Source organism: Petaurus breviceps, unplaced genomic scaffold (assembly GCF_028583685.1).
Source record: "Petaurus breviceps papuanus isolate PSGF00001 unplaced genomic scaffold, PetGlider_PUasm1.0 551, whole genome shotgun sequence".
NCBI lineage: Eukaryota > Metazoa > Chordata > Mammalia > Diprotodontia > Petauridae > Petaurus > Petaurus breviceps.
Window position 1 is genome coordinate 28,785,750 of NW_027186372.1, and position 13,872 is coordinate 28,799,621.

Consider the following 13,872-nt stretch of genomic DNA (forward strand, 5'->3'; position numbering starts at 1 on the left):
TCTCTCTCTCTCTCTCTCTCTCTCTCTCTCTCTCTCTCTCTCTCTGCTTCTCTGTCTCCTCCCCTCCCTCCCTTTTTCCTTCTTCCCCTCCCTCCTTTCTTCTTCTTCTTCTCCTCCTCTGTCTCTCTTTCTCTCTCTGTCTCTCTCTCTGTCTCTGTCTCCCTCTGTCTCTCTCTGTCTCTCTCTCCCCCCCCTCCTCCTGGCCATCCTTCTACAAAGTTGGAAACAATATGTGGTCAGAGATTTTCTACTTGAGAACTTACAGTGACAGAGATCCCACTGCCTTCCTTTCAAAGCACCCTGTTTTGAGGTTCAATAGACCTAATCATTAAGCAGCTCTTGATTACATTGAACCAAAATCTTCCTCCCTGTAACTTTACAGAGGTTCACAGATTTAGAACTAGAAGGAGTCTTGGAGGCCATCTGGTCCTATCCCTGCATTTTACAGAAGAGGGAGGATGAAACAAAACAAGGTGCTTGAGATCACATAGATAAGTGGTATTTGAACCTTGTTTCTTTGACTGCACTTAACACTACTCAGTGCTGTTCTCCACCTTCCACTCAGCTTCTGGATTCATATAAAATTGACCCTCGTTTATGTAGGATGATCCTTCATATGTGTGAATATAGTAATCATTTCCCTACCAATTCATCCTCCAATTACCCAGTCTCTTTCTCCAAGAGGCGTCTCCCATTTTGTGAACCATTCATTATAGAAAATAGTCCCTCAACAATCTCAGAACCACCTAAATTGCTTTTGAATATGCTCAGGGGTGACTGGAACCAGATCAAATAGGCTCCAGACAACCAATTGTTGAAACTTCAGGAGTAGTATTTGTAGCATCAAATGCTACAAATCAGGGCTTGATATATTGTTCTATTGATTATCTAAACTTAGGGGAAATGTTAATAATACAAATCAAACCTAAAAGTATGTTGAACATACTTTTTTTGAGAGCTGGTCGTTAAACATCTCGCCAGCACACCCCTAGTTAAACTCTAGTTGCCAATGCTATATTGAAGCCATAAAGCGAACTGAATATTCCAGGTGTGTAGCAATAGAACAGAACTGTGACTAAGGACAGGCAAAGTAGAGGACCATCTAGTGTGTAGGCGCTAGGGTAGGTAGGTGAGGCACAACGAGGAATAGTTTTTAATATGACCCTGGGCAGGTTTCTAGCAGAATATAATAATAAGAGATAACATTGATATAGTGCTTTCTATGTGCCAGGTACTGGGCTGAGTGCTTGACAATTATGATCTCATTTTATCTTCATTACACCCTAGGGAGGTAGGTGTCATGATTACCCCCATTTTAAAGGTGACAAAACTGAGGCTGAGAGAGGTTAAGTGGCTTGTCCAGGGTCACATAGCTAGTAAGGCTGGATTTCTGACTCTAGGCCAAGTGCTCTCTCCACCAGGATATGGACAACAGTCTAATGGGATGAGTAGGTATAGATGGGTTGCTACCTGTATTGTTGTGGAGGAAGCAAGGCAGCTAGGTGTTGTGGCAGATAGAGCCCTAGGCTTGGAGTCAGGAAGTCCTAAGTCCGAATCCTTTTTCTGATATTTACTAGTTGTGTGACCCTGGACAAACAGCCTCTCTCAGTCTCAGTTTCCTCATATGGAAGATGGGGGTAATAGCACCTACTACCCGGGAGTATCATACGAGATAGCATGTGTAAAGTGCTTTGCAAATTTTAAAAGTGCTAGCTGTTATTATTGTGCAGATTGATAAAATTGCAGGTCCCTTGGCATATTTGGTTCTAGGAATACCCATTTTCTTAATACCAGAAAATCCTATCTGTGGGATTTAGTGTTATAGCTGTTAAATATAGTTATGTGTCTTGCAATAGAGACGCAAAGCCTTCAGTGGACAGTGACGCCCAGGAGGTATAATATCCAAACCTTGCTAAAAGGGTAAAAATGCCTTCTTTAGACTCAGTGGGACTGTCTCTTCTCCCATTCTAGACACCAGCCTCCTGTTCCTACTGCCTATGGCACAGATGGATTGTGAGCTGCATGGGGAGAGGAAATACTCACAAAGATGACCTTGCAGATCCTTAAAGTAGAAATAAGGCTCCACTAAATCTTTTAGCTACCATGCTCCACTCTCAGACACCTGTTGAAAAGCCCCTGTTTGGCTCCAAGTAATGTATGGCTGTGAATGTAAGCAATGCTCTCTCTCTGTGGTGGGGCTCTGCAAGATACCCCAAAGTGAGTGGCTGAAAGTCTTTTTTTTTTTTTCAAATGTAAACATGGGATTTTCACTATCTATACTTCTGTGACCTACAGATGATCCTTCTTACTGACCTGATCTTGGGCAACTCACAACTTCCCTGGGAAGTATTTTTCTCATCTGTAAAATGGGTGATTGCACATATAATTTATCCTGATGTTTTTTTTTAAAGAATAGCTTTTTTTTTTGTAGACTATAAAGTGCTGTACAAATGAAAGTTCTACGTGCCTTATAGGTGGAGAGAACCATTAACTTTAGGGCCAAGGAAGAGGAATTTTATCACAGTGCTACTGAAGGTGACTCTTTGAAGCTATAAGAGGACACACAAAAAAAGGGAAACCTCTTCCTTTTTTTTCCTTCTAACAGTGACTTTGTAATACTCCTCTGCCTAAGATGTTGACTATGGGCTGTCTTGGAATGGGACAAGCAGGCTCCCAGCTTGCACCATTTGGATTGCTACTATGTAAAGCTATTTTGACTTCTGCATTAAATTTGTAGCCTGGAAGCTAGTTTGCATATTTAGTCCAATATGCTTCTACTGACTCTCAGATATCCATGTTTCCCATGTGGAGAGCTTTAGGAACTACCAGGAGCTATCCACAGCTGAAGCCATTTGGAAGAACAGAAAAGTAGAATCAATATCACATGGCTAGGTTTAACAGGACAGCTCCTCAAAGCTAGAAAGGACTTCATAGGTGATTCAACACAACTCCTACCCAAACAGAATGCTTTTTTGACAATGTCCTCCCAAAATGGTCATCCAGACTCTATTTGACTCATTACGTCCTCTGGAAGCCCATTCCATTTTAGGATACCTCTAATTGTTAAGGAATTTCCCTTCACAGGGAGATGAAATCTGCCTCTCCTCAGCTTCTGCACATTCATTGCCCCTAAGTAGAGTAAGCCTCAGAGGACCTGTTCTTGATAAAACCATGCTCCTAGTAACTGCCAAATTCCTTTGTAAATGTTCACCAACCATCTCATTGACAGTATATTCTAGATTGTTTGTGGAAACAATATCCTTTTCCTCCTCCCTCTTCTCTGTCCTAAGGCACCTATCCCTTTCTCCATGATTTTTCAAAGATCACCTGCATCAGTTTAGTTAACGTACATTTAGCCAGTTCTTTCAGATATAGTCCATCCAGGCCTGGCAACCTGGATTTGTTAATGAGATAGTTGTTAACATTTCCCTTTAACAATACATTCTAAATCCCTGCTCCCCCCAAACAAGTTCTTTTTCCTCCTCCCTCTTCTAAAATTTAGGACTCTTAATTCTCTTCTGTCTCATTATGCAATGATTTCTCTTTTTTTATTTCTGATGGGAATACTTTTATTATTACAACAGAATTATATTAGGAACAATAAGTGGTTATTCAAAATCTCTGTCACTTGCACTAAAGCTTCGCTCATTTTTTCAAGGAACAAATCATCAGGAAGATGTTGCAATTATTGCCTTGTGAACAGAAAGCTTTGACTAAATAACTTCAGTGGCAAGAACTGAGAATTGGAATTTCCTCTTCAAAAGTCAAAACATTTTAAATATCCTATATATGTGCTTGTTATGCATAAGACTAAAAAGACATATTTAGCTTACCCAATTCCTTTTTAAAATTTCAATCTCAGAAACTGGACAAACTTTTAAATAAACATTGAATGGCAAAAGATCTCAGCAGCATAGTCTAAGACTGCAAAATATTGTCAGCATGGAAAACCCACAAAAACTTTACTAAAAAAGGAATAATTTTTAATTAATAATATCTAAAATACTCTGCACACGAGGAGGTAGAGCCAAGATAGAGGAATGGAAGCAATAACTTTTCTAAGCTCTTCCTTGAATCCCATCACTGAACTTTAAAAAGTGAATCTGAACAGATTCTAGAGTGACAGAATCCACTGGGAGACAGAGCATGGCAGAATCCAGCCCAGAAAAGTGCCCACATAGGTCTGGGCAGGGGGAGTGTGGCTGCACCAGCTTGGACTAGAGAGCAGACTACAGCAGAGTGACAAGGAGCCCTAGCCAGTGGACTCACACACCCCAAGGGCAATTTGCAGCAGTCTCACTAGCACAGGACAGAGGATCCATCAGAGCTGGGTAAGAGAAAGCACAGGGCCTGCAACAGAGACAGCAGCTTCTCCTGGGGCTAGCACCACCAGGGGAATGTGTAGATACCACCACTGTCAGCCACCAGCTGCTGAGCCTGCCTGAGCTGTAGCCCAGGGGCATACAGAAGAAAATCTGAAGCAGCCAGACCACCCCCTCCCCCACAGGTTACTCTGTGAGCCTTAGGGTAACTCAGGGAAAACACTGAGAATCCTGGCCTTGGCCTCAGTCTAGATACCCAGAGGCTACAGCACACAAAGTCAACAACCAGGCCCTTAGCTCCCAGACTGAGAAATTAGGAAACAGGAAATCACAATGGGAAAGAAGGAAGCTGAGAAGGAGAAAGGAAAGGTAAGAAAATCAATCTGAGCTTATTACAGCAAGAAAGAACAACCAAATACAGAGGACAACATGGATTCTATACTCTCACTTGAGACCACAGAAGGAAATATGAACTGGTCTCAAGCCCAAAAAGCATTCTTGGAGGAGCTCAAAAAAGATTTTAAAAGCCAAATTAGAGAGCTAGAAGATAACTTTAAATCTACAGTGTCAAAATTGGAAAAAAAAAATCTCACTGAAGAAAAAAATCCTTAAAAAGTAAAATTTGTTGAACAGGAGGTTCAAAATCTAACTGAAAAAAATACCTCCCTAAAAAGGGACCTTCAAAAACTAACCAAGGAAAATAATTCACTAAAAATCATTATCAGTCAATTCAAAACTCAGGACTCTATGATGCACGAAGAGTCCATCAAGCAAAACATGAAGATTGAAAAATTAGAAGTGTAAAATATCTCACTGGAAAAACAACTGACCTGGAGAATAGATCCAATAGAGATAACCTAAGAATTGTTGGTCTACCAGAAAGCCATGATGAAAAAAGCAGCCTGGACAACATCCTCCAAGAGATTGTCAAAGAAAACTGTCCTGAAGTCCTAGAATCAGAAGGCAAAATAGTTATCGAAAGAATTCACTGGACTCCTCCTGAAAGAGATCCCAAATTGAAAACTCCAAGAAATATAGTAGCCAAATTCCAGAATTACAAAGTTAAGGAGGAAACAATGCAAGCAGCCAAAAAGAAACAATTCAAATATTGTGGAACTACAGTCAAAATTACACAGAACCTAACAGCTTTTACATTAAAAGATTGGAGGGATTGGAATTTGATATTTTGTAAGGCAAAAGAGCTAGGACTGCAACCAAGGATCAACTACCCAGCAAAACTGAGCATAATCTTTCAGGCAAAGAGATGGTCATTTAATGGAATAAGGGACTTTGAGACTTTCCTGATGAAAAATCCAGAGCTCAGTGGAAAATTTGATCTCCAATTACAAGACTCGAAAAAGACATAAAAAGGAAAACACACACTCCCATACACACACATGCGCACATGCACATAACTTGGAATTCAATAAGAGCAAACTGTTTACATCCCTATATGAGAAGCTGATACCTGTCAATATTGAAATCTGTATGATTATCACAACCTTTAAAAGAGATATACATAGATAGAGGGTGTGGGTATAAACGAAATAATCTGATGATTAAAAAAACCTTATTAAGGGGTTCAAAGGGACTGTAATGGGATAAAAGGAAAGAATGAGGCAGAAAAAGGTAAATTATGCCACATGAAGAGGCATAAAAACATACTATAGTAGAGGGGAAGGGGAGAGGGAGATGAACATCATATAAACATTATTCTCATTGGTTCTGATTCAAAGAGGGATCAACATAATCAGTTAAGTTTAACATTCTAATGTGAAAAGACATGAAAACTCATTATAACAGAGAGAAAGGAGGGAGGGAGAGGAGCACTGTATGAAATTTATTCTCATTGGTTGGTGTCAAAGAGGGAATAACATACTCTGATAAGTATAAAAATCCATTGTGCCCTATATGCAGTAGGAAGGGTAAGGGGAGTGGGGGGATAAGAAAGGGTGAGGGTTAGAAGGGAGAGAAATAATAGTAAGGGCAAAGGTTAGGTAAAGAAGTAGGGGTCACAGGGAGGGAATACTGAGGGAGGCAGTGGTCAAAAGGAAAACTCTTAAGGAGGGGAATGGAGAGGGAAGAAACAAAAACATAAACAGGGGAGGGAATAGGATGGAGGAAAAGAGACAGATAGTAATCATTACTGTGAATGTGAATGGGATGAACTCTCCCATAAAACAGAGGCAGATAGCAGAATGGATTAAAAACCATAATCCTACAATACCCTGTCTACAAGAAATACATTTGAAACAAGGGGATATACACAGGGTAAAGGTAAAAGGCTGGAGTAGAATATATTATGCTATAAAAGCAGGGATAGCAATCCTTATCTCAGATAAATCAAAAGCAAAAATAGATCTAATTAAAAGAGATAAGGAAGGAAACTATATCCTGCTAAAAGGCACCATCGAGAATGAAGCAATATCATTACTTAACATATATGCACCAAGTGGTATAGTGTTCAAATTCCTAGAGAAGTTAAGGGAATTAGAGGAAGAAAAAGATAGCAAAACGATACTAGTGGGGGATTTTGATCTCCCCTTCTCTGAACTTGATAAATCTAACCTCAAAATAAACAAGAAAGAAGTTAAGGAGGTGCATAGAATTTTAGAGAGGCTAGATATGATAGATCTCTGGAGAAAACTGAATGGGGATAAAAAGGAATATACCTTCTTTTCAGTGGTACACAGCATGTACACAAAAATTGGCCATGTACTAGGGCATAAAAACCTTACAATTCAGTGCAGAAAGGCAGAAATATTAAATGCATCATTCTCAGATCATGATGCAATAAAAACCATATGCAATAAAGGGCTATGGAAAGATAGACTAAAAACTAATTGGAAACTAAATTAGAGAAAATGAGGTCAATGAATTGGGCATGCAATTGAAAAAGCTAGAAAAAGAACAAATTGAAAATCCTCAATTAAATATTAAATTAGAAATAATGAAAACCAAAGGAGAGATTAATAAAATTGAAATAAAGAAAACAATTGAATTAATAAATAAAACTGAGCTGGTTTTATGGAAAAAAAACAATAAAATTGATAGACCCTTAGTCAATATGATAAAAAAAGAAAGAAGAAAACCAAATTATGAGTATCAAAAATGAAAAGGGTGAATCTACCTCCAATGAAGAGGAAATTAAAACAATTATTAGGAGTTATTTTGCCAAATTGTATGCACATAAGTTTGACAATCTTAGTGAAATGGGTGAATATTTACAAAAAATATAAGTTTCCCAGATTAACTGAAGAGGAAGTAAATTACTTAAATAACCCCATCTCAGAAAAAGAAATCAAACAAGCCATCAGTGAACTCCCTAGGAAAAATCTCCAGGGCCAGATGGATTTGCCAGTGAATTTTATCAAACATTTAAAGAACAATTGATTCCGATACTCTACAAACTATTTGGGAAAATTAGTGAAGAAGGAGTCCTACCAAGTTCTTTTTATGACATAAATGTGCTACTGATACCTAAATCAGGAAGAGATAAAATGGAAAAAGAAAATTATAGGCAAATTTCCCTCATGAATATAGATGCAAAAATTTTAACTAAAATGTTAGCAAAAATATTACAGCAACTTATCACAAGAATAATACACTTTCATCAGATAGGATTTATTCCAGGAATGCAAGGATGGTTTAATATTAGGAAAACCATCAGTATAATTGATCATATCAACAATAAATCTAGCAGAAACCACATGATTATCTCAATAGATGCAGAAAAGGCTTTTGACAAAATAAAACATCCATTCCTATTAAAAACACTAGAAATTATAGGAATAAATGAAGTCTTCCTTAAAATAATAGGTAGCATCTATTTAAAGCCATCAGCAAGTATTACATGTAATGGGGATAAGCTAGAAGCATTTCCAATAAGATCAGGGGTGAAACAAGGGTGTCTACTATCACCCCCCTTATTCAATCTGGTACTTGAAATGTTAACAGTAGCAATTAGAGAGAAAAAAGAAATCAAAGGAATCAAATTAGGCAAAGAAGAGACCAAGCTATCACTCTTTGCAGATGATATGATGATATATTAAGAGAATCCTAGAGAATCAAGTAAAAAACTACTTGAGACAATAAATGAATTTGGCAAAGTTGCAGGATATAAAATAAATCCACACAAATCTTCAGCATTCCTATATATTTCTAATGAAATCCAACAGCAAGAGATAGAAAGAGAAATCCCATTTAAAGTTACTTTAGACATTATAAAAAATTTGGGAATCTACCTGCCAAAACAAACCCAGGACCTATATGAACATAACTACAAAACACTTTTCACACAAATAAAGTCAGGTCTAACTAATTGGAAAAGTATCAATTGCTCATGGCTGGGTCAAGCCAATATAATAAAAATTACAATTTTACCTAAATTAAATTATATATTTAGGGCCATATGAATCAAGTTACCAAAAAAAAAATACTTCATAGAGCTAGAAAAAATAGTAACAAAATTCATTTAGAAGAACAAAATGTCCAGAATATCAAGGAAATTAATGAAAAGAAATGCTAGGGAAGGTGGCCTAGCCATACCAGATTTTCATCTGTATTATAAAGCAGTAGTCACCAAAACTACTTGGTACTTACTGAGGAATAGAGTAGTGGATCAATGGAATAGATTGGGTACACAAGACTCAGCAGTCAATGACTATAGTAATCTACTGTTTAATAAACCCAAAGACCCAAGTTTTGGGGATAAAAACTCACTATTTGATACAAACTGCTGGGAAAACTGGAATATAGTGTAGCAGAAACTGGGCATAGACCATTATCTAACACTGTATACCAAAATCAAGTCTAAATGGGTGCATGATCTAGGTATAAAGGCTGATAATGTAAGCAATCTGGGAAAACAAAGAATACTTTACCTGTCAGATTTACAGAGAGCAGAAGACTTTATGATCAAACAAGAATTAGAGAGCATTATAAAATGCAAAATGGATAATTTTGATTACATTAAATTGAAAAGCTTTTGTACAAACAAAGCCAATGGAACCAAGATTAAGAGGAAAGCAGAAAATTGGGAAAGAATTTTTACAAACAATGTCTCTGATAAAGGCCTCATTTCTGAAATATACAGAGACTTAACACAAAAACTAGCCTGTGACTTTGGGCAAGTCACTTAACCCCAATTGTCCTCCAAAAAGAAAAAAATAAAAATAAATAAAATAAAATATACAGAAAATTGAGTCAAATCTACAAGAATACAAGCATTCCCCAATTAATAAATGGTCAAAGGATTTGAACAGGTAGTTTTCAGATGAAGAAATTAGAGATATCTATAAACATGAAAAAATGCTCTACATCACTATTGATTAGAGAAATGCAAATCAAAACAACTCTGAGGTACCACATCTCACCAGTCAGATTGGCTAAGATGACAAAACAGGAAAATGACAAATGCTGAAGAGGATGTGGAAAAATTGAAATACTAATGCATTGCTGGTAGAGTTGTGAACTGATTCAACCATTCTGGAGAGCAATCTGGTACTATGCCCAAAGGGCTATAATTTCATACCCTTTGACCCAGCAATACCACTTCTAGGGTTGTATCCCAAAGAGATCATAAAAGTGGGAGGAAGACCCATATGTACAAAAATGTTTATAGCAGCTCTTTTTGTGGTGGTAAAGAATTGGAAATTAAGGGGATGCCCATCAATTGGGGAATGGCTAAACAAGTTGTTGTATATGAGTGCAATGGAATAATATTGTGCTATAAGAAATGAGGAGCAGATGGACTTCATGTTTACCTGGAGAGGCTTATATGAACTGATGCTGAGTGAGAAGAGCAGAACCAGGAGAAATTTGTACACAAGTACAGGAACAACATATGTGTGATGACCAACTTTGATAGACTGGATTCTTCTCAGCAATGCAGGGTTATAAGTCAACTCCAAAAGACTCATGATGGAGAGAGATGTCTACATTCAGAGAAAGAACTAGAAAGAACAGAGTTTGAATGCAGATTGAAGCAAACTACCTGCTCTCTTTCTTTTTCTTGTTTGGTTTTGTTTCCTCTTTCCCATTGTTCATTCCATCAGTTACAAACCTTCTTTATAACCCGACTAATGTCTAATGTAAAAGTATTTGCAGATCCTATACTTGATTGTATGTTGCCATGGTGGGGGCAGGGGGAGTAAATTTGAAACTCAAGGAATTGTGGAACTGAATCTTGTAAACTAAAAGTAAACAAACTAATAAAGACAAAAAAATTAAAATAAAATAAAATACTCTGCATATTTGGCTATTATCTCTGGAAATTTTAGAGGTTTAAAAAACTTTTTTAGCACCATTTTAGAGCTAGGGGGAAGGAGATAGAAAATGTAAGGAGAAAGTACCCAACAAAGACCCAAGCTTGTAGTCTTCTGATAACTTGTCCAAGAAGTCTGGAGATACTGCAACTTTATAGAAACTCAAGACTCCAGAATAGGTATGTAAATCCTGATGATCCTGAATAAGATGATGTTTAATAAAGTAACAAATTTTCCTGCATTATCCCCTGAGCAAGAAGATGAACCCATAAGCCATATTAAGAAGAGTCTGGGTCCTTTTGAACTTTCTCCAGGCTGTACTCTCCTCCCTCACTCTTTCTGGTGCTTATCTGTTTTCTCAAAAGTTTTGTTACTCATCAGAGTTTTAGTAGCTTGTGTTCACGTAGATCCATGTCTATTATTTTTAATGCCTCATTTAGGTAGTTTTGGACAGCTATCATGGCTGCACATATGGCTGCTCTCCCAAAACCATGTGTTATCAGACTGAAATGAGTCAGGTGGCTTTGGATGGCAGCTTCCAGAACTGGGCTGAGTCTGTCATCTCTAAAGGGAGCCTGGTCCCAAATGAGAAGATCTGTGAATTCTTTACAGATTTGTTTAGTAGCAAGCAGCATGTTCTTTCTGGTGCTGATTTCTGTCCTTCCTAAATATGGTCTGGTTAAATAATCAGTTACTGCTTCAGAAGGAAAGTCACTTTCACAGAAGTAACCAAAATCTCTGGCCAGAGTCAAAGTTTCACCTTCTACCAAGGAAGTCAATAATTTCACTTTAACTGCTTTTCTACTTTTACTTGGAAGATTTAAACCAACTTTATCCAGCTTTCCGGAAGAGATTTGGTCACATTCCTAGATTTAGACAATCTCAATATACCACACAACAGGGAAGCATTTAAGCATTCTGGAGAACAAATTCTTCGCTGGACCTTGGCCACTGTCACTTTATATTTGAATGAGGGGCTAGGGACAGAGAGTCTTCCAAAAAGAGAGCAAAATGTTTCATTATGATTAGCCATTGCTCCTAGCATCCCATCCTTCTGACAGGGGAACTCCCTGAACGTTTTCCTGACGTTTTTTATTGAACGTTTTCCTGACGTTTCCCTGACGACTTTCTGACTACCCAATGGCTAATGTTGGTCTTCCACATTCTGGGCATTTTTCATTGATAGGCCATCTCTTGCACGGCCAGGATTTCCACCGGTCTTTTATCTCTAGCCTACTCAGAATGTCTGTCCGTCTCCCTCCTTGCCCCAGAGCCACCAGTGTCCAGCAGGGATAGGTGGCGGACAAGCTCTGGCCCATGTGCTGACTTTCGCTGACTGGCCGCCGGCATGGACCCTGGGTCTAGAAGGAACTCCAAGAGGGAATACGGAGAGGCAAATTGCTAGTGCGTCTAGGACTGCTAGCTGGAAGTCTGACGCCCCCGAATGTGAAAGTTTTGGGTCTGTGAGGCTGTAGCCCCTTACAGGTCCCATCGTGCCAATCCGCAGCACTCTCCATGCTCTTCTGTGACTGGCCTGGCACAGAGTCAGCACCGCGTTGTAGCAGACAGTGACGCCTCTGTGCGTGGTTTTCAAACATCACTTGCATCACTTTGTTGTTTTTTTGTTTTGCTTTTTGGAGGGGGGAAGGATAGGGCAACTGGAGTTAAGTGACTTGTCCAAGGTCACATGGCTAGTTTTTGTGTGTATGTGTCAAGTGTCTGAGGCCAGATCCAAACCCAGGTTCTCCTGACTCCAGGGCCAACTCTCTACTCACTGTGCCACCTAGCAAACCCTTCTCTCATCACTTCAGTTAACAATTTAGCTAGCTCTTTCCGGTGTAGCTCTTCTAGGCCTGGAGTAACCTGCATTTGTTAAGGGCAAGCAAGATACTCTCCAGTCTTATTATTTATTTGACGTTTCAGCTCCCTGCAAACTACTTTGATTCTATACTTGTCACAGTGAGGATCTTCCTTGTCAAAAGAGGAGGCAAAATATAGGTTCCCATTCTGCTTTTTCACCATCATATTTTCATCCTATCCACTTGGAGCAGTAGTTCTAACCTTTTGGGTTAGAATGCCCTTGGGGGATTTCCCTCCAGACTTCAGTATAATTAGAGGGAAAGGTTCATTTTCATTGTCTGTGTCCACTTTTAGCATTCCTGATACTTTGCATGGATGGTGATGTCACCATTTACCTTCATCTTCCTTTACCTGCCCTTGCTTCCAGTATCTGCACATGTATTTTAAAAATCTACACTGGATGATGAGTTTCTTAAGTCTCCCCATAAGTGTCCTTGGACAGCTTCTCCTTTTTCTTCCTCCTCAAAATTTTTTCTGTTAGCAGGGTCAGAATTTCATTTCTCAGAACTTTCCATTCCCCCTAAGCTGACTGTCCTTTAGAACCTTAGATCAGGAATTCTATCTTTTTCCTCTGAATTGATTTAATCACTCTCTTCAAAATCTAGGATGTAAGAGGAGTCCCAGATCTTCCATAATATTTGTAAGACAAATAAACACAGCTCACAGGAGGACTCCTAGCACAAGTTCACTCTTGATCTGGTCAGACAGGAAAGATACTAAGAAAGGGTTAATAATCTTTCTTTATTCTAGTCTATTTTTCTCAGAAAAGGATTATTCATAATGAGAGGACAAACTCCTACAGCATTGCCTAATTACTCTTCTCACAAAGTCCAGGGAAAAGGGAGAGGCAAGTACCCCTCCATCTCCATGGGGTCAGTCTAGACAGGCACCACTTGTGCATCCCCCTAAATCCCTTCAAGTCGCAATGGGGGCCAGTTGAGGCAAACACAGATTTCCCCCAAACCTTGATGGGAGTCGATCAAAGCACACAAGCATTCCAGCTTGTGCATCCAACCCTAAGGTTCCCCCTAAGCCTCAATGGGGGCCATTTGAAGCACACACAGCATTTGTGCACTCAACCCTAAGGTTCCCCATTCACTGCCAATGCCCAACTGCTTTATAGGGACAACAGACAAAGAAGGCATATGGCCAGAAAAAGCCTCACAAGTTTACATCACCCCATCCCTGTATCTTACTGCACAGTTGCAGTGGATATTTGTATTATTTATCAGTATATAATGCTGCGCTAGTGTGGTTGATGTTTTGAATCAAAACTGTAGGAATTCATATCTAATACCTGGGAATAAGAGATTGTTGTGGCTATGGATCCTGGGAAACTGAACTCTAAGAAATAATAACAAACATTCACTTTATACACACTAAAATCCACCTTAGACTAAAATTCACCTTACAATATTCTAACT

General features: G+C 38.7%; 1 pseudogene; it reads right to left on the bottom strand.

Moving 5' to 3' along the window:
- Window positions 1-10,918: 10,918 nt before the first annotated feature.
- Window positions 10,919-11,938, bottom strand: LOC138172868 (transcription factor AP-2 gamma pseudogene; annotated as a pseudogene).
- Between the last annotated feature and the right edge of the window lie 1,934 nt (window positions 11,939-13,872).